A 23528-nucleotide genomic window follows, 5' to 3' on the forward strand; every position below is an offset into this window, starting at 1 on the left:
GCATCGTTGTGGACCTAGAAAAGGATAGTTCCACCGGCTTTGTCGAATGATAGACAAGGATAGCAACATCAAAGTTGATCAAATACTGTCATTATAACGTGGACCTCACTATAGCTTTGCGCTGCCTGAGCGATGGTTTGCTACAAGCAGCCAGGAGCGACTCACAAACGATTACTGCGTGCCGTGTTGAGGAATCTGTGACATCGATGCTCGAGTCTGGCTTAGGCCTACATTCTATGCTAATCTGTTGAATTCCAGCTGGCTCAACTAACAGTCATAGCTCGGAGATGGTAAGGAGTAGATGGTCTTGAAATTAGATTAATACTATTATAACCCAGGTAGCACAGAAACGTTGAAATAACGTTAGAAACACGTAATACCTTAACGTTGAAAAGACGTTTAAATTCAACGTTGAAAACACGAGAAAATGTCCGCCGTTTCCACATTATTTTCAACGTTGAATAATAGTTGAAAAACATTGTAACAACCATTATTTTCAACCATAAATAGACGTTGAAAGCACGTTGTGACAACCATTATTTTCAACTATAAATAGACGTTGAATTAGCCATACTTTGGACCGGTACCTTATCAATTACATGGCAATATTTCTAAAATCATTTGAAAAGAGATGAAAATACGAAATCATATTTCCATTTATTTACATATGATTTCATGTAACAGAATATTACCCTGCAATGCGGTACATTGGTAAGTTGACATTAAAAACACACAATAAAAACCATATTCATCTCTTTCTGTATAGGGCTACTTTTTATAGAAATAGAAAGGAAAATAAAAATCTCAGTATCCTTTTTGAATTATTTAATCACTATTATTAATCATTATTTAAATGATTCAAAAAGGATACTGAGATTTTTATTTTTCTTTCTATTTCCATATTACTTCAATTTGATCCACAAAAATAGTATGATGAAAGGTTGTTTAAAGAACTAAGATGGTTACAACCAAATTACCATGGTAATTTAATATACTCTGCCAAGCTCAAAAACATTTTATGTCTGTAAGAAGCATAAATTAAAACCATTATTTCAAGAATTCAGCAGTTGTTTAAAAATCTTGAATTTTTAGTATGATAATTTTATCTGTGGTGAGCAAAAATAGCTCAATTCTTTCTAGCAAATAATATAGATCATCTAAATTTTTACTTGACATTTATGCCAGGTTTAAACTATGCCAATTGGCAAAACAATAATAATTGTCAATTTTTTTATTTAGCTATGCCTAGATGATGGTTCTAGAATTAAAAGATTCAATTGATACTTTACACCAGCTATAAATTTCAGAAGACAATATTATTGTCTTGTCAATGGCATCGTATAAACCCGCCTACATTTTAGTTTTCAGGTATGATGATAGTTTGTGATTTATGCAATAGAGAAACAAATATTTATTACAGTTTTTCAATAGAAAGGGACTTTCAAAATAACTTTCCACTTTCATTTCATAATACTTTTTAATTACCGACGAAATTAGATTGTTTTTTTCTCCACTGAAAATACTCTGACTGTCACATATTTTAGCCAATCCTTAATAGCGTCTTCAATTGGGGTCTCAATGCCCACAGTCGACCCACAAGATTTTTTGATAGAATCTGAAACATAAGGTAATATTAATTTTAATAAGAAATTCTATAATATGAAGGCAGATGAAATTTTGCCACCACATAGGAGTTATTATTTGATACAGATGTTGCATGGTTAAAAGGGAATTGCTTTTAACAACAAGTACAGAAAATTTTTCTCAAGTGCACATCTAATAATGTGCGAGGTGATGACTGTTTTTTAGATAAAATATTCCATTACTATACAATAGTCAGACGAGAAAGTCACGCCAGCTGTTCGTTCAAACATTCAAAAGAACTAAGAATAAAGTAAGAATATTGGGTTTCCAAATTTTGTAGCATAGACGAATTTTAACTTGAATACTCCTTTTTCATTACTTATAGAATATAAAATAATAAAATAATATCGAGTGACCTGGCTCGGTCCTGGTAGAGTTTCAGGTCGCAACTGTCAATTGCAGGGCCTCTGACATGACCTGACTGCTTTTTAGGCATTTCTATAAGTAAACAAATAAGGTTTAAAATTTATTTTTCATATTTGAGTAAAATTTAATAGTTACTGTAGGTACATACTTAGTTTTATGAAAAAACAGTTGTATCCGATATTTCAACCATTTTTTATTGGCCTACTAAATTTTGTAAACCTAGACCAAAAGTTTAAAATCACAATGAAATTAATCAAAATAAGCCTTGACATATATGGGTTGTAAACATGCATAAATTAATTAAAATATAATTTTAAAATGAACAAGTTTAAGCTAAATTTCGTCACCATGGAATGACGATATTTGAAAATGTTAATATTTATGGAACCAATACCTATATTACGAAGTATAGTAGGTATTGGCTGAACTCGGACACCCGTTTTCAATTTCTTGGATCACCGAGTTAATTACTGAACTTGTTAAAAGCAATCACTTTGATGTTAAGTGATTATATTATATTAAGTTCAGTGTTATTATATTAAGTTCGATGGAATTTCTCAAAACAAGCAGTCCTTGACAAAAACAATACATAGATAGCATAATGAAAATATTTGTAGAGGAATCAAAGTAATAGTAATTTATTTGGAAGTTAAGTAGTAGGCTACATGTAAAATACTTAAAACCAAGCTTATTGTATTATATTAATTTTATAATTATATTAAATTAGAGCCTCTAATTTAAAACATAATATAACTTACCTAACCCTAACCTCAAATGTAAACATAATTAATATGTTCAACACACAATTTTTTTTTGAAGTTTAGACAATAATCACCAAACAATCTCATCTTTTATATAAGAATAATTATTAAATAACTTACCAAGTCAAGTGGAATAGGTAGACTCTTCTAAAAGAGTTCACAGCTTTCATCAACGTGATGAGAATTCAAACAAGAAATGTCGTTGATCAGTCGATCGTCGTTGATAGATCCGTTTTTGTGTAAGGACTACTGTAGCGCTGTGAGTGGTGGAATTGGAAGCTCGTTTTCAACGTGTTTTCAACGATAGATCAACCGTTGAAAACAACATTGCATTTAAAACGTTGAAAAATTCAACCGCTAACGGTTATTCAACCTCAACAACCAAATTTCAACGTTGGAAACACGTAGGTGTGCTACCTGGGAATCTATAAATATTCACTGTCAAAATATTATTGTGAAAGAATATAATAATACGATTGTGATAGTACATAATTAGTTCATTGTTGTTCAATAATACCATAAAGAAACAATAGCGTAAGTAGATATCCCATGGTATATGGCGTTTATGTCGCAACTTTTACTGTTATCTCAAGCCGATTACTCTTGATTATTGTCGAATTTCACTGTTTTGTTGGGGTGAGAGTGTATGAACGGCACAATATGAGAGACAACAAGTGTCACACAGCTTCACGGGAAAGAATTACATGAACTATCGGCTTGAGATAACAGTAAAAGTTGCGACATAAACGCCATATACCATGGGATATCTACTTATGCTATTGTTTCTCTATGATAATACAGTGATAGTTCAGAGATGGTAAGAAGTTGATGGGCTTGAAATAGATAAAAATATTAATATAAGATTGGTACTATTTCAGATTGATTGATTGATTGATTGATTGAGTACTTTATTTATGTAGATTACAATATATATGGCTTATACACTATATACAATATAGCAAAATTATAGATGAATTTACATAATATAGGAATAATCAAAATGAATTTGTTTTGGAATTGAATTGAATTCAAACAGTGCAATTTTGTAGATTCTCACTCATTTTGTGAAGACCTCAATAATTAATATCAAGACCATCTCTGGAATGAGCTCTCATTTCATGTCATCTTCTCACTTCAAGTAATTTAATTTCATCTAATTTCAAGACCATCTACTCCTTAACATCTCTGAACTATCACTGTATTATTTAACTACTATGAAATAAATAAAAACTATGGAATGAGTATGAACTATCACAATTTGGTAGAGAGTTAGTGGGGAGGATATTTTTAATATTCTTTCCGAACAATGGACATTGATATGTCCAAAGCTCCGCCAATTTACGTAGATGCATAACAATATGATTATTATCTATAGTTATTATATTACAAATTGCTTTTTCATATCATATACAGTTCAATAATTATTTTCTTAGTGTGAAGTTATCAGTAAACTGGGTACTGTATCAGTATATCAGTGTATTAGTATACAGGAATAATAGATAGGTAATCTGATTGTATGGTATGAGATGTTGTGGTATGTCTCCATAATTGAAAAAAAGACTTTGATATTAGAATAAGACTAATATTAAATATTAGAAAAATACTTGGTTCAGCTGAAGATGTGGTAGGTTTTACCATGAAACCTGGTACTGAATTATGAATTAATTTTCGAATAAATAAAAGTGGTATTGACAATATCAAAGTCTTATTCTTTCAATAAACAGGTACATTAACATGTTTGATTATTAAATGATTTTGGCTAAATACATGTTGAGTTATTTACCGCTTCATACAATGAAAAAGTATGCTGTTTCTAGTTTCAATGTTCTCTCCTTAATTTTTATAAATGTGACCTAGTTGATCGTAATCAATTTTGGAATTATGAAGTTGTTTGAAAATGGAAATATGAAATAGAATCGATCGAATTGAATTGAACTTTGTTAAATGCTTCAAACTCCTAAAATCGATCGAATTGAATTGAACTTTGTTGAATGCTTCAAACTTCTCAATTTTGTTGAAACTTTGTCCAAAAAAGTAGTTCAAAGGTGATAATCTCAAAAAGGAACTGGAAGACGAAAGTGTGGTGGAGAAGGATTGTACTACACGAAGAAAGCAACAGTTTGAAGTTTAGGGCCGAAAAGTGCATAAATTTGAGGTTCTGGAGTGTGTCTTGAAATTTTATTGCAATTTATAAATAGATCTCACCAGGGGATGGCCCTTAAAACGGAATGCTCTCATAAGAGGTGGCAATTGTTTGTTTACTCCACATTTCTGTGGCAAGGAAGTTATGTACTTGGTTCAGGTGAAGGGAACCTAGAGTGTTGTTCTAGTGAAGCTAGATCTGAATTTTGAGAAGGTTCTAGTGAATATAATTGAAGTTAGAGTTATAACTTCAAGAGAAAGAAAATTGAAGGAAAAGAGGATAATTCAAGTGGAAATTGGAATGATTTTTATGTGGTACTAATACATAGTATTTTATAGAAAAACAATGAAATCACTGGATAATTGACCGAGCGAAGTGAGGTCTAAGATTCAAGTCGACGGTTTGGCATTTCTCTTAATGTTCAAATATTTAAGTGTTTGAATGTTTATATGTTTTTATGCTGTGCATTTACGGCGAAACGCGGTAATAGATTTTCATGAAATTTGACAGGTATGTTCCTTTTTTGATTGCGCGTCGACGTATATACAAGGCTTTTGGAAATTTTGCATTTCAAGGATAATATAAAAGAAAAAAGGGGCCTACTTCCTACGCCAATATTGGAGTGAAAATCAGACTATAGAATTATTCATCATAAATCAGCTGACAAGTGATTACACAGATGTGTGGAGAAGCCAGTCTATTGCTGTATTTCCATAAGGTCTACAGTTTAAATCAGGTACTTGTGGATGAGAATACTGAGAATACGTGAGGTCTACTCTTTACAGAACTACTAGTAGTTATTTATATTGTATTGATGCAATGATGAATAAAGAATTATTTGATTTGAAAAAAAAAGTATTCATAGAATTGACGATTTGAATTTAGAGCGGGTTCTAGTGAATATATCTGAAGTTAGAGTTATAACTTCAAGAGAAGGATAGAGTTGAAGTGAAGGAAAATATAATAATTCAAATGAAAATTGTTTTTTGAGTGTTTTTACGTGGTACTGAAACATCGTATTTGTACCAAAAATAATGAAATCACTGGATAATATTCATAGAATTGACGATGTCATTTTTCCAGTTGCATAAAGATAACGAATTCTTAGTACGAGTGCAATGGATGAACCATATCAGAGTTGTGACATGTAGCCTACGTCATTGGAAAAATTGGATAATATAGTTGTTGAACGCCGTGATCTGTGAAAATAATTAGAAGTATTTATTGTGGAGATGATAACGGTCTATCTATGACCCCAAACTAATAGTTTAGTACGCTGGAATGTTTGGTAGCTATGAATTTAAAAAATAGACGTTATTTGCAAAACAAGGTCCTGCGAGTTAAGTAGTAGTAGTTTAGTACCTACTTTAGTAAACTCTACGAGTTTAGTAGTTTAGCTCCTACTCCATTTCCTACGAGTTCAGTGACTTGGAATCATAGAATAAACAATCAATTCTCTGCTTCGAATATCTTGAGCAATAATTAACTTAACTCAAGTCTTTTTCTTGAGTTAACAAAATGCTCCACACCTTATCAATAGGTACATCCAGTCTTAATAAAGTGTTTTAACACTTCCCCGTATGAATTATCCTTCTCTTTTTCCAATTACTGTATTATTTTCATACTACAGTGAGATCCACTTTCACTTTTTCTGTAGTTGTGTAGTTGTCTGTGCCAATGGCAGGCGATCATGCCCTTGACCAATAGCAGTACTCGCCTAGTTGTATAAATTCTGCTGCTCTTATATTTAGTTTTAGTTTATCAGAGATTGACAATGATGTAATAACCGAAACCGGTCTTTCTAAGTATCAATAAATCTGTGGTTTTTTGACAATTTTCTTAGTCTTTTTCATTCAAATCGAAATCCACTTTGCAATAATCATGTGTTGGAAGCTCGTCCTTTTGATCATTTAATCAGTCAAAAACATAAAAAAATTATGAAATAAGTAATAAGATCTACTACATTGATCCTCAAGACCATCCACAGATTAGAAACCTGGTTGACAATATAAGCATCAATGAAGCCGGCATCATATAAATTGATATAGATCACAACACTACCTTGAAAAAACGTTTCCAATTGTATTCTTATAATATAGATTGCAAACCTTGTTCACACACATGCCTCATGCCTAGTACATTATGAATTATCATATGAAGGGGTTATAATACAAGGGGTCCAAGTGACATATTGTTAGTTTCGAGAAAATTGAGTCTAAAGTTTATTTACATTAATTAATTCTTCATTCATGAAATGAATATAGAAATTATATTCACCTATTCCTATAACTATTCAGTATAATTTTACGTACAGTTTCATGTATCAAATTGCTCTTCTTCCTCAATTATCAGCTAAATAGTGATAAGAAGTATCACTTGTACCTCTTGTTTACCAAACAAAACTCTATTGTCTAGCTACACATAAATCTATCAAATTTACCAACAATTGAACAATGATTAATGACCTCATTGCAATATTATCTGATTCGCTAATTGGTTCTTGAGGTATCTTTTGCTTGGTGACATGGCTTAATCAAGGTTAAATTGAATTTGATGGATACGAGCAACCGTTGTCCTGTAAACAGGGGATCGAAGTCACTTGGACCCCTTGTATTCTGACGACCTCATATAAGAATTATCAAGTAGAAGTTAACATGTGAACGGGGCTAAGGATACTCTCTAAAATCAAGAGACCTACGAATATCTGCTACATATTTTATTGAGAAAATTGAAAAACTGAGATATAGTTTTCAGTTTGAGTGTGAATGAGTTTCGCACCACTGGGAATTCTCTATGGTTGTCTCTTGCAAATCGAACAGCTGATTCGAGAGCCATTCACGGGAGGTGCGTTGGGAGTTGGGAATCACCTTGTTTTGGTGTTTAGTGACACAGCACGCCACAATACAACACTAATAATGTCCAACTGTGTGCGTGTGTGTGTGTGTGTGTGTTGTGTGTGTGTGTGTGTGTGTGTGGTGTGTGTGTGTGTGTGTGTGTGTGTGTGTGTGTGTGTGTGTGTGGTGTGTGTGTGTGTGTGTGTGTGTGTGTGGTTTGTGTTTGTGAGTGTGACTAAATCCGAAGCGAGATATCCAAGGCTGTAAGACGGTATAATAAATGGGAGAGATGAGAAGAACCGATGACGAAAAGTCAGCTGGAGAAGAAGAAGAACAGGAAGAAGAAGAAAAGAAAAAAAAGAAAAAAGAGGAAAAGTGGAAGAAGTAAAAAAGGAAAAGAAGAAGATGAAGAAGAAGAAGAAGAGAAGAAGAAGAAGAAGAAGAAGATGAAGAAGAAGAAGAAGAAGAAGAAGAAGAATGAAGAGGAGGAGGAGTAGGAGGAAGACGAAAAGATGGAGGAGTAGGAGAAGGAGATGACAAGTTAAAAATGGAGAAGAAGAAGAAGATGAGCAAGAAGTAGTGAGGAGGATGAGGAGGAGGAAGAGGAGGAGGAGGAGGAGGAGGAGGAGGAGGAGGAGGAGGAGGAGGAGGAGGAGGACGAGGAGAAGGTCCAAGTTGATGTTGGCACAGCGGGAGATAGAGCGGGCGATTGAAAGTGTCTCTTTGTGTTGTGACTGACTTTGAAGATCACTTTTGTCAGGAAGAGGAGGACCGAGGGAGATATTGAAGAGTGAAAAGGAGAATAGGAGAAGGAATAGAACGGAGGAGAAGGAGAATATAAGAAAAAGGAAGGGATGGATACGAAAGAAGGAGATTTGAGGGAATATGAGATTGATAAGGAGTAGGAGTATTAAGAGGGAGTAGAGGAGGGTTTTTGAAGACAAGGTAGAGGAGAAAAAGTAAGAAAAATAGATTAAGAATGAGGAAGTGGAAGAAGAAGATAGGAGAAATATAAGAATATTATAAAGAGTGGAAGAATGATAAGTGGAAGAAGGAAGCGAGGAAGGAAGATGGAGAGGAGGCAGGTGAAGGAGAAGATAGATTGAGATTGGGAGAAAAAGGAGAGAGGAAAAAGGATTGAGAGAGGAGAATATAAACAAGGAATAACGTATCAAAAAAAATTAAGAACGAGAGAAAAGTGAAGACAAGAAATGAGAATTAAGATGATGTATCTTTAGTTGGAAGAAACAAGAGAAGTTGGCGGTATATCAAAGAAGTCAACGAATATACTAGAGTGGAGGGGATGGATAAGAACAAAATACAATAAAATTGTATATTCCTGGAAAAGGACACCTAAGAGAGAAAAAGATTGATTGATTGATTGAGTACTTTATTTATGTAGATTACAATATATACTGGCTTATACACTTATATACAATAGCTTACAATACAGCAAAGTTTTAGATGAATCTACATAACATAAACTAAGAAAATAATTATTGAACTGTACATTGATATAAAAAAATCAATTTGGAATAACTATACAAGATAATATTGTAATGCATCTACATAAATTGGCGGAGCTTTGGACATATCAATGTCCATTCTTCGGAAAGAATATTAAAAATATCCTTCCCACTAACTCTCTACCAAAGAGAGAGAGAGAGTGAGAGAGGGTTATGTGTAACTCTATCTAACTTTGGGAGAGAAATAGCATAAGGTTACCTCATTTTTTCTCTCCCTATCATTTTAATGATGTACTTATTGTATGAATAAATGAATAAAGAGAATAGTGATTAAAAGAAGTTGAAAAAGAAACAAAATGTTTAGCTTGTATATATTTTTGGACGAAAATTGAACTTGAACGTTTTACAGTAGAAACATAACCTATTTTTGGACATTTTATTAATTTATCAAAATTTGGGAATGGAATAGATTTGGGCCAAGCCTGTTGTTCCTTCCTAATCATATTTATATGAGTTGTGATTTTGTCCACGAATAAATAAATAAATAAAAATGGAGAGTAAAAAAATAACAGGAAATAAATAAGTGGAAAACGGAAACTAGGAAAATGAATGAATACTGAGAAGTTGGAATAGGAGAGTAAGAAAAAAATGGAAAAGGAATCACGAATGACAGGAGGAAAATAAAGGAAATATCAAGTGAGGAATTTGTAAAAGAAAGGTGTAGTAGCAGAAACAATCTATGCTGATACACGAACTACATTTGGAGACAGAGAGGAATTTCAAAAAATAGGATAAGGAGATCTACTAAAATAAGAAGCATAGAAAAAGAACAATATGTCAATGAAAAAAGGAGCAGTAACAGAAAAGAGAAGATTTGTGGAGAGAAAACCAATAAACGGGTTCGATTACCGTGGGAAGATCAGAGAACAACAGCGAAGTCCTTCAAGACAAGTAGATGCTTATAGTCAACAAAAGTGGACATCTTTTGTTTCGGGACTCCCGCCTGTGAGACTAACCAAAGCCAAAGCCATGCTAAATCCTACATCCTCCCACACTAACATTCTAAACTAGGTTTCTTTTCTTACTCAGCGTAAACTTCGTGTCTCTAGCGGTATGTGGTGACGAAAAATAATTCACAACCTATAACAAATTTTGAGGAACTTCTCTTTAGTGAGGTCCACGTTATAACGGCAGTGTTTGACTGGTAATGGTGTCTATCATTCAACAACGCATATAGCGCTATCTCTTTTAAATACAATTTAAACGAGAAATTTCGAGTGGAAAAGATTTATCATGAAAATCTCTACAATAAATTTGATGTCTATAGTGAGGTCCACGTTATAATGTCAGTGGATAAAGATAGGAGAATAACGATGCCGATTCTCTGCATTAATTACTTATATTTCTAAACTGTCAAAAACATAATTGGCATCGTTGTGGAACTAGAAAAGGATAGTACTACCGGCTTTGTCGAATGATAGACAAGGATAGCAATTCCAAAGTTGAACAACTACTGTCATTATAACGTGGACCTCACTATAGTAACATTTTCACCTAAAATTGAAAATAAGCTCGAAATTCGAGAAAATGTTATTATTCAAATGCAAACTTAATGAGAGGCAACTGTAGATACTATATCATTACTAGAATAGATTATAGAGTGAAGTCCACGTTATAATGGCAGTGTTTGAATTGGCAATGGTATTGCTATCCTTGTCTATCATTCAACAACGCGGATAGAGCTATCTATTTCTCGCTTTACACTGTTTCCAGATCGTCTTTCACAATGTAGGATTGATAATTTATCAACAAAATATGAAAATTCATTATGGAATTATCGAAGAATATAATTGCTTGCTTAATAAAATATGATTGATTATATTTATACAGTCTATCGATATATTTATATACCGTCTATATTTATTTATTTATTTATACATTATAGAAGGCATTGCCAAGACAGAGGATCGGCAACGTTTTTCTCCTACCTTTCTCCACTGCCATTATAACGTGGACCGCACTTCAGAGTTGATATTACATCAATAAACCTGTAGCAGCTACCGTCTATAGAAGGCATTGCCAAGACAGAGGATCGGCAACGTTGTTTTCCTATCTTTCTTCACTGCCATTAAAACATGGACCTCACTTCAGAGTTGGTGTTCATACTTATAGGAAGATTGTTTATCACAGTTAATGCCGGTTGCACAAGAGCCGGTTAAATTTCAATCCTGATTAGTTCCACGAGAACCAATCACCGTCTTTTTAAAATGGCCTTCTCTGAGTGGTTCACGTGAAATCAATCAGGATTAAATTTAATTAGCCTCTGTGCAATCGGGAATATTGAAAGAATATTCCATACTAGTTTCATCCAGTAGCGTAGCTAGGATTTCGAAATAGGTGGGTTGACCAAAAATTTTGGGCACCCTACAGACTTTACCCCTAGTGGAATTTGATGAGAGGTGGAGGGGTTATCTTGGATTCCTAGGTCTCTTTTTTCTGGAGGGGGGGGGGTTGTAACTGAAAAGTCCCCATTCGCTACGCCACTGTTTTCTGGTTTCATATATTTGTAACATTTTTAGTAGTCTAATATTATTTTTGTTTGTAATCATGTTTTGGTAAAAAAATTCAATGGATTTCATTGGAGTTAGGGTGTTACTAAAGTTTTTTAATATTGTGAACATAGTTTATTAAAAACTTGTGAGTAGAATAGTTCCAGCATCAAAGGAAATATTAGTGGATGAGGTGGTGTCAAGAGTTTTGTTTACTCTTCTCACTCTCTCTCTCTGTCTGTCTGTCTGTCTCTCTTTCTCTCTCTCTCTCTCTCTCTCTCTCTCTCTCTCTCTCTCTCTCTCTCTATTTCTCTTTTTATACATTTCACTCTTCCTCTATTTGTTTCTCGTTTGAGCAATTAGTTGTCGACAGTTTGCTAACGAATTAGTCATGCTCAACTGAAATCTACTTATTCATTGACAAATATTCTTTCAAATCCATGAGGCTGTCTCGAGTATTACCATCACTAAGATAAAACATTTATGAACAGCCTATTTAATTCTATTTTCAATCAATTTTATGACTTATTTCACTTCTGAAAGTTTCCCTCTCAATATCAAACTTTTCACGCTTTTCATCAATAATGATCATCCTTGATCATAAATATATTGTAAGCTTATCTAGCTTACCTATTTTATCTAGTTACCTACCTTATCTAGAAGTTTTAAGCAGTTTTGGGCGAATGTTGTTTTTACCTGTATTGTATCTATTGTCTATGAGTAAATGAAATTAAATCTATGCTCATTTTAGTTTTATGATTTCTCCCTTCACATGTTCTGAACTGTTTCGCCATTTTATTTATGTATTTATTTATTAGATAGAGCGAACAATACAATAGTCGGAAAAGAAAAAAACAGGCTATTGCCCAAAACTTCTTCAATTTCCTGATTTTGTCACAAATCGTCCAAATATTATGTAGGTTATGTTCACTTCAATTTCAACACCAAATCTTCAATCTGAAACTATGAATCAGAATAAAACAAAGAATTTCAAATTGAGATAGATTGATAATGAAACTTCCGTTAAAACAAAAACCAAACTTCAAATAATCACAAAATATAGAATAAAATCACTTAAATTTTGAGCTCGAAAATATCACTTTCACCAAAGCTATTCACCATTTTGCTCCTTTTTATCTGTCATTCTGTTACATTTTACTTCAATCTATCTCATCATCATTCAAATCAAAACAATAATCTGATTTAATTATGATATTAATTTATAATAATGATATTATTATTATCTGATAATTCATTATTGCGGAACTTCATATACACCTCATACAAAATTAATGGGAAATCTCAGTACAGTGCGATATAGAATCAAGAATATTGCAACTGAATTTCCAGCTGATTACTAATCAAAAGCTAATTTTCCTTTTTTATAATACAGTATTAAAATAAGTTTTTCCCCACTGGAAAACAAGTTCACAAATGTTCAATGTGACCCCCTCCAGATTCTCGATTGATATCTTTCGAGCCGAGCAGCTCGAGACAGTGCACATCACTGACCCCCAAGAAGCCCTGAGCTCACCCTCTGCGATTTTTTCTATAGGGGTACGTTAAAGATAAGGTGATCGACCGCCTCTACCAGCTAACATTGAGGAGCTCAAGCACGAAATAACAGCAGCTATATACAAATTGTTACGCCCGATATGCTACTGAGGGTGTGGAACGAGTTCGAGTATCGTATTGATATCACTCGAGTGTCTGGAGGGGGTCACATTGAACATTTGTGAACTTGTTTTCTAGTGGGGAAAAACTTATTTTAATACTCTTCATTTTGATTCATAACCCAAGTTTCTATTATGTTTCCTTGATTGAATACAGATTTTCAAAGTTGTGGTATTCTTTTTGAATCACGCTGTAAAACTGATAACAAAATAAAATAAAAATAAATATAATTTTATTGCCGCTCAACATTACTTTAACTTCATACTATTAACTTCATAAACACCCCACACAAAGGAAAACAACAATACAGAGCAATATAGTAACAAATAATTCATCCGAGATCCCAGCTAAAGACAACTCAGATCTCAGACAAATTATCCACTTTTTTAAAATAAATGCTGTTCAACTTTCATAAACACCTCACAATTAGTAAAAAAAATCACAAATACAGAGGAATATAGGAACACAAATATTTTAGATGTATTTCTCAAGCTGAATACCACTCGAAGACAAATCTCCCACTTTCTTGTTAATGAATAAACTGAATGGCGTTTTATAATCTGGCGCATGAAACCACATGAATCGAGTCTTGTGGCCAGTATACACTGTTCATTAAAGGCGTTTAATGAGACTTTAAAAAGATGCCAATGATTTTATTACCTTAACCGAGTAATTACCTGGGAATCCACTCAAAGCAGACTAGACAGTAATAAGCATTGGCCATAAACAGCTATTACCGTCCACATTTTATCTCCTTTTTATTCTTCAGATGCAAATTGTTTTGACGCGCACAATGTGGATGATTAAACGTGCTAATTCGCGCTAGACTTTCTACAAATGCGGTATTTCCATGAGAGATTATAAAATCTATTTCGGTCTGTCTATCAACTATAGTGAGGTCCAAGTTATGATGGCAGTGGAAAAGATAGCGGAACAACGTTGCCAAATCTCCGTCCTGTCACTGCCTTCTATGGATGGTAGTTGATACTGGTTTATTGATGAAAATAGATACAGATGGAATTAAAATAGAGAATGCATTTATTCAAATGCTAATTAATATATAATTATTATTTAACGAAAATCCTAAATAAATGCTGCATATCACCCCGAATACCTCTGCTACTGCAGACATTGACAACAGGGCTAACAGCTAGATGGAAATTCGATGAGAACTACTATCCAAAAATTAGTTGCCAGCCCGGGCTCTATTCTATTTAATTCTATTTACTTCATTTCACTTGAAAATGGCATCAATGTTGAAACATGTTGTGATTAAATAATTCAAAAAGGGTACTGAGATTTTTATTTTTATTACAAGTAGCCCTACATAGAGAAGAGATAGGTTTATTGATGTTTATATTAACTGCTGTTCATTCTCGTTTAAAATAATAAATTATACTTTATTAAGCAAGAAATTATATTTTTCAATAATTTCATTATGTGTTCTCATAATTAAAATTAAATATTTTGTTGATTAATTTTTGTTAAAAATGATCTGGCAACAGTGCAAAGCGAGAAAGAGATAGCGCTATCCGCTTTGTTGAATGATAGACAAGGATAGCTATACCATTGCTAATCAAACACTGCCATTATAATGTGGACCTCACTAAATAAGGATATAAGGATATAAGGATATATATTTAATAATGGTTCCAAATTTTCTTAAATAAATCAGTATTATTCGTTACAAGTGGTAATTGAGTGGAATATTTCTAATTAATTTATTAATTCAAGCCATCTAAATTCAAAATCTATACTTTTCATTTTTGTTTTGGACTGAAATTTTATGAAAATTGTACACGTGAAATTCTAACCTTATCTTGGACTTTGTCACCTATAAATTTGGAAGAAAAATAGCACAAGGACTACCTTATTATTTTATCTTTCAATGTTATTACATTAGTGTAATTTGCATTGTAAATAAATAAATATAATAAATATTGTTTGGATTTGTAGGATGTGAGGCCGGGTATTTTAGAATTTCTCTATGAAGAGTATGGTTTAGGATCAGGATCTGAAAACCGAGAAATTTGCCAAGGAGTATAGTATAGAATAGAATGACTTTTTTATCAATTTGTTGACGTGATGAAGTTTGAACAGCAATGTCCACTTTACCTCCAAACCATGGTATAATAGGAATATAGGATTCAATACTGCAGAATTTGAGTTAGGTACAGTTCCAGCATTTTCAGTTTCAGTTTCAGTCTTTTACGTCTTCACTGCAGACAATAAACCGGGTAATTGTCAAATATAAGAAATTTCGGTATAAGAAGCTTGAAACATAATTAATTTTATTGGATTGGGAACTTCCAGACATGTGATTGGAGCATATTTTTTGATTAGTTTAGCATTGTTTTGTGGCGAATTCCTAGACAGATGACCGCGTGACTTGGCCGTGCTAAACTGGATTCTAATTAGTCCATTAAAGGCTTTCGCTTCAAAGACTCTGAACTGAACAGAACAGAGGTTAGGTTTATTGGTGGCACTAAGCTCTTATGTGTGAATAGCCTTTTCTTTTCTCTTCTTTTTACAGTGCCTTGTTCTTTTTTCTCCTCTTCTTCATCATCATCATCATCATCATCATCATCATCATCATCATCATCATCATCATCATTCTCCTTTTTCTGTTTTTATATTTCTGAATCTTCTCCTCCTCATTCTCCAGCTCCTTCTTCTGCTTCTCCTTATCATTTCCTCTTCCAAATTATTGAGTTGAAGATATTGGAACAATATTGTAGTTCAGGAGAGAAAATTGATGTCCTCTCAATGATTTCGTCTACAAGACTCCTAATGAATGTTGTATAAGACAATAATTTATATTGTAATAGATCACACTCATTAATTTTAATTCACAAAAAAACAGCAGTTCAGTACAATACTTCCTTTTTTCTTTACATTCTTCTTCTCCTCCTCCTTCTTCTTCTCCTTTTCCCTTTCCTTCTCATTTCCTCGTCTAAAAAATTGAATTAAGTTGAATTGAAGATATCAGAACAATATTGTAGAAGCAGTACTCCGGGTTATAAAATCAATGTTCTCTTACTCCCAATCATTTTATCTCATTCAACTTGATTCACAAAAAATCAGTACCGTACATTACTTAACTCACATTGTCACAAAACATTATTTGTTCAGTAATATAATAGTGACATTATTTGTTCAGTAATATAATAGTGATATTAGGTACTTCTCCAGCTAATATTATCTTGAAATAAAGCTATGAATCACACCAATCAGCCACACAATGTCTGTTGTATAATAGAACATTGTAGACATTGAAATCGATCGTTCATAACTGGCTTCACCGTGGTCAGTACTGATACTGACCGATGTCACCTGAGACTTTACTTCCACCTCGAAAAATGTCGACGAAATTTTCCAAATTCCGAAACGCGACAAAACCGGTCAACAAGGAAGTCTGCTGACGCATTCCGGGGTCGACACACCGATATCGATATATCGTTATCGAATGGAATATCGATTCGTATTATGGAGCAACACTTTGTTGCGGTTTTGTGGTTCGGGTTTCAGGGCCGCCGCCGGTTCGATCGGGTTTCGCGGTTTTGTCGATATACGATATCAGCTGATCAACGGCTGTCTGTTGCAGCTCAAGGGAAGCCGGTGAGGGAGCGAGAAAGAGTGATTGTGCGCGAGAAAGAGAGTTTGAGAGAGGCTGAGAGTGATATAGTGTGATAGAGGGATAGAGAATAGATTGAGGGAGAGAGAGAAAAGGAGATAGGAAGATTGATTGAGTACTTTATTTATGGAGATTACAATATATACTATATATAATAGCTTACAATACAGCAAAATTATACATGAATTTACATAATATAAACTAAGGGAATAATAACTATTGAGCTGTATGTGATATGAAGAAAAGCAATTTGTAATAACTATAGATAAAATAGATAATATTGTTATGCATCTACATAAATTGGCGGAGCTTTGGACATATCAATGTCCATTCTTCGGAAAGAATATTCGAAGTATCCTTCCCACTAACTCTCTATCAAAATAGAGATAGAGAGATAGAAAGAGAGAGAGAGAGCGTGAGCGAGAGAGTGAGAGAGAGAGAGAGCAGAGTGAGAGTGAGAGAAAAGGAGAGAGAGAGAGAGCTAAGTGAGACTGAGAGGAAAGGAGAGAGATAGAATGAGAGAGTGAGTTAATGAGAGACTAATACTAATATGTGCAACAGGCTGATGAGGTTTGAGAATAATTAATGAGGTGAAGATTGAGAAGATAAACGTTGGGAAAATATTTTGAGGAGCAGAGAGGAAAAACAGAGGAAAAAGGTAAAGAGAAAGAGGAAAATAGAAAGAAAATTAGGAAAATAGGAAGAAAAGGAGGGAAACAGAAAGAATGAAAGGCAATGAGGTGAGTCACTACCATCTGAATTTACCATCATGTAAATCATGTAAATGGGTGGTAATGGGTGAGTATGGGCCAAGGAAGTATATATTATTTCATATACTATTCTTGAGTATGGGAAACAAGCTGGTAAGGTTTGAAATATGAGTAAGGTAAGTGATAAAGATTTGGAGAACGAATTTAGAATTAGGAAGGAAAAATAAGAGAAACGGAGAGAATTGATCACGAGAAGAAGAGGGGAAGTGAATGGATGATGAAGGGGGAAGATGTGACAAACAGGGAAACTAAATCACAAATTCCAAATAATTATGTATTATATAATAGATTCTAATATAATAGAACAGTGATTAATCATTTATTCTTCTACATAACACAATACAAAATACTTCTTACAATAATTTGTTTCATTTTTCCAGACTTTCCATCTCTTGAAAACATTTCCTTACTACAAGAAATAAAAATGTGAGTATCATTTTTCAAGTATTTCGAATGTTTCAATTTTTCAACAACTCAATTATATTTTGTAGTATTTCCATATTCAATTTTTCAACAACTCAACCATAGTTCGCCAAATTAATTTCTAGTAAAAAATTGGATTTCTGTTTTTTTACTTTTTTGAATTCTCCCGGTCTTTCTGATGACAATGATATTATATAATATGCAGCTGTTTGAGCTTTGTTTTGACGAATAAAAATTAATTTTTGAGACCTCCGCACTAAAGAATTTTTTCGATCAAAAATTATTCAAAGTTTTGAAAAAAAAATTAAAAAATTATTTTATGTAATACTGGAAAATGCCTGTGTCTTAGAATAGAGAAATAGAAGGGAATAAAAAATCATAGCTATATCTTTACTGGATGTTGAGAAAAATGTACCTGAATATTGAAAATTTTAACATTGTTCGTATAGGAATTTGTGAACCCCTTTCATCATTCATTCATTGATTCACAACTCATTAAAATGATTGGGGAAGGTCAAACAGACATAACCCAAAAATGTTCCTACCTTGAATTCCGATTTATATAATTCATTCCTTCATTTGATTCATTCAATCCATCATGAATGATTACAATTACAAATCATAATAAATATATGAATGGGCGAGAGCAACAGGCCTAGCCCAAAATTTTGATTCATATAATAGTACAAAAAGTAGGCTGTGTTCCTTTCACTTTGTCCAATTTCAATTGTTTAATAGTTTTACAGATTTCGTTCCATCTTGGTAATGATTTTTATTCATTATTCTTTTCTTCAAGCTTCAAAATAATTCTCTCCTATCTCGGTAGAGTTCTACATAAATTGAAATCAAACTCTAGTTTAAACTATTCACCCACAATAATCCTCTATCTCAGTAGTGTTAGTACTACATGAAATGTATCTACCACATAATAAAATTGAAATCAAACTCTAGTTTGAACTATTCACCCACCATGATCATACTGAAATAAGAGAGAAAGAAAAACTTAAATCGAAAAATAGTTCTTTGTTTCACGCTCTCAGCCAATTATTCAATTGAATACTGCGGCATCCATAGATGACTGATAAGAAAGGTAAACCGTCTATTCTACGATAGAATCTTGTTAACACGACGTCTGTCTGTCAGTCACAGGTTTTAATAGCCCTGCTAGCAAGTCAGCCTGTTGTATTGACTGAGTGTTGAACACCATGTCAAACACTTTCAATAGACTCTCAATCATACAAGCACCTGTATCAATATCATCGAAAAGTGACAATGTTCGTAGCATAACAGCCACACTGAGAATAATTAGTTAGTTCCAGATCATAATACTCACGTACAAATTCAATGTTCGATTGTTGAATCCTTTTATTGGTATTAGGGGGCCTATATGAGAGTATTGAATCTTTTTTTTTGTATTGTAGGTCTCACAAAAAAGTACATGTGGGCAAAAATTAACTTGATAAATTAATTTATTACAGTAGGGGTCGATTACTTAGGAATATTATGTATCATAACTACTCAATCGATATCAATTTTGTGGGTTACTTTCAGAGAATGAAAGTTGTGAATTTTCTATAAACAAATATTTTTCCAGTTGAGGAAGATTTTGTATTGATTTTTATGACTTTTCTATTGATTCAGATAAAATAATAGTCATTAAATATTGAAGCCACTATTCAACTTAGATCTAACTATCATGAGAGTTATGAAATTTGTGGAGGCTGTAATGGAGTCTATCTCATGCAATAGAAGTTTAGTTATTCTAGAGTCACCTGAATTCAATTTTATCTCAAAACAAGATATAATGATAGTAGATATTGAGATATAATTGATAATGTCAAAACTTTGACAAGGGTAGGTATGAAGGTAGGCTATATTAAGGAAATAATAAGGTATTATTGTGAGATTTCCTCAACCCATGATAATATAATCCTCATTCAAGTAGTCATGAACCAATAATTTACATATCTTGTGAATCGTCAACTTAGGCCTAACTCAGTAGTCAACATGTCAACCATCACAATCTGGATAACATTACCAGTCTTTCTTTTCCAATACATCACACATGAGCAGTCACTTATAATAATTATTGTAGCAGTAATTTCCCATGTGCAAATTCTACCTGAACCACCTGAAAATTGAACCAATCACTTCACCTCAATACAATGTAATAGTTGAAGGTTCTCAGTTATCTATTACCGTAACCAATGCAAACCTGTAAGGACATGTATGGAGAAATGTATCCATTGTTGGGTATATGCCCACAAAAATCCATTACAATTACGTGTGAAAGTTAACTTCTGATTTTGTTATCTTTGGTTCCTATTGAAGCTTTTCCCACGCGATAAAACTGTATTCAACTTTTATGTGTATTGTTTCCAGTATGAAGTTTATACCTGACTAGATCCGGAAATAGATTTATACCGAGCTATGACGTAGTAGTTAGAAGCCCAGGTAAGATACCTTCATTCTTGACTCTTTCCAATATTATGTGTCTAGGTTGAAAGTACTCGTAATTTATGTGGACAATATATTCGAAAGTAACTGAGATTCTCGAGTCCTGCATTTGAGAAACTACTTGTCTATAGAATATAGATAAGTCACAGATTGGAAAATATTGAGAATTCCAGAAATAGGGGAGCTGTAATATAATTTCGAAGCTAACTTGAAGTTTAAGATCAATGAGTAAGATGAGGATTTGCAATATTTTTATTTATTTATTTTATTTGCATAAATACACACATGGTTATGCATAAATACACACAGTTTTGCATAAATACACGCAATAATTAATCAATGGATATAAATGAAAATATAAATGTGAGTACCCTTTTTAAATTATTTCGTCACGACATGTTTCGGCTACTAATGCTATTTCCAAGTCTTGAAATTGACTAATAATGATTAATATTCAACCAAATATCTATAGTCTGATTCCGAACATAGAAGAGATTCATAAACGAAAATTGGGCGAAGGACTGATTGAGACTGACGAAATAAATTGAATAGAGAGTCATAGCCTACATGTAGCATGAACCCTGTTTAAAAAAAATCATTTTCAAGAGTGAAGGATGAATTTACAAGCATCGTTTTCTCAAAATAAAATTTACATTAACGCCTTCCAATAAAAAGTAAATGAAAATAACTAATTTGATATGTCTATGACTTACGAATTTATATAAAAAGTAAATAAAAATAGCTAAGGTGCTATTTCTATTCATATTCAAAAGTAGATCTAAAAAAAATACAATAAATCAATGGATTATATTGATAATTTACCTATTAAAGAAGCATCACTTCTCATAATAATTTAATAGTCATACACCCAGTAGGTGAATTGATTCAAGAAGTCGTAGCCTACTACTTGAAGGCAGGCACGTATGCAGAATACTATAAAGAGTTGACTGAATTTATGAATGGAAACTACGAGCTCATTCATGAATGAAAATATGTAGAATAACCCGTATTTTTGAATGAAGGGGTGTCGCCAGTTACGATGACACAAGAAATTCCAAAGGATATAAAAGCAAAGACAAAACTTTGTTATATAGTAAAATTCAATCTGTCATCATCCTAACAATTAGTACTACTAACTCTTTCTATTAAAGTTATGCTGACAGTAGAAAGTGAAACTCAGTATAGCGCCATGGTGGCCCCTCTAGGAAGCCAGAGAGTTCCACCTCAATTTTTGTGAGTGAATGAAGTCAGCGCATGAATGAATGCTTCATCCCCCAATTCATTAGTGAATGAATAGCACCCACAGAAAACAACACTAATTCTATTTGGCATAGTACGACAGTTCATTGACCTCGACCTTGAGAAGTGTTCTCAGCTGTTACTGGATAACACCTGAAGAACTGGTTACATATATTTTTTACAGCATATATTTTTTGAATGATCCTCCAGTCTTGAATGGTCTGAGGATTTGTGGATGGTTAACCATGAAAGTGTTATTCATTTGTGAGATTGTGTTAAAAATCGGAAACGTAGATTTTTGGACAATGGGTGGCTGACAATTGTTTACTAGAGTTGTGGAGACGCTACTGTGAGCCGAAAATGAATGAACATATTTTATGAATGATTTTCTGGGTTCGTGGTTTGTGGAATCTCCTATTGGTCTCAGTTGTGAAATTTTGAGTGAGTCGTAGCTCATTAATATACAATCGTAAGGATAATATTCAATGAACAGTGAAAGTGAATGATCTATGAAAGGAGGTGCAAAGAGTCGTACATCATAGGAGTGAGAAAACATGTTGAATGATGGGACTATATGTGAGCACTGTCCTTCTTTGTCTCTAACCTTTGGTAAAATCTATGACTGACTTGCGTTAGTTTATCTTACCTAATTATCCGATATCGGATTGTAATTGATCTCAAAATTCGAAAGAATAAATTTGAGTTTCGTGGTGCGAGCTTCACAAAAATTTACAAGATTAACTAGACTCACTCCTGAATCTGAGTCGTTGCTATCAGATTCATCAAGAGTTGCATTCAACCGGATGCTGTAATTTTACCCAGAAATTCATAGAATCGTGTTGAAAAACGAATATAGAAAATACATAACATTCTCTCAAAACAGAGAGCTCAAAAATCTCCTACAGACAGCTATCTTGGAAAAATACTCAATATCCTCTTTCAAGAATATTTCCTCACAGAAATACACATGGATCTCTCACTAAACGACTTGAAAATCTCTAACAAAACACAGAGAATCCTTCTACAAGAGAATTTCATAAAAGTACACAAATTCCTTTCAGAAAAGATACAATATTCACCTACAATGATACATGTCTTCTTCTTGCCTTCAAGGATAAGACTTATTTACCTGTTTCGACTCACAAAATTAGCAATCTATAATCATCCAAATGGAGTCCACTTAATAGATACGAAGAACTCTCCCACAGAATAAGGAAGAATAAGTTCTCTAATAAGAATTCACAATCCTATGACAAACTCTCTCTGAGAAATCGCATGAAAATACAGTAACAGAGCATTTTCCGCATAGAGCAACCAATTGAGTTCTCTAACAAAAGTTCGCAAGCATATGTAAACTCTCACAAACCTGGCATAAAAGTACTGTAAAAGCACATTCTTTGCATAGAATAATAGAATACGTAAACATTTGTTCTCCAACAAAACTTCACAAACATATAAATCCTCTCGAAAACTCGCATATGAAAAACTCTCACAAAAATGGCATAAATATACTGTAAAAGCACTTTCTTTGCATAGAATACGTAAACAATAATTATTGCTCTTCAACC

At 33.1% G+C, this 23528-nt stretch overlaps 1 protein-coding gene across 1 annotated transcript in view; it reads right to left on the reverse strand.

Moving 5' to 3' along the window:
- The window catches only part of LOC111052047 (indian hedgehog protein), a 111990-nt gene that overhangs the window by 86706 nt on the left and 1756 nt on the right, over positions 1-23528 (reverse strand). The window lies entirely within an intron of this gene.

This window comes from Nilaparvata lugens, chromosome 8 (assembly GCF_014356525.2).
Source record: "Nilaparvata lugens isolate BPH chromosome 8, ASM1435652v1, whole genome shotgun sequence".
In the NCBI taxonomy this organism is placed as follows: Eukaryota; Metazoa; Arthropoda; class Insecta; order Hemiptera; family Delphacidae; genus Nilaparvata; species Nilaparvata lugens.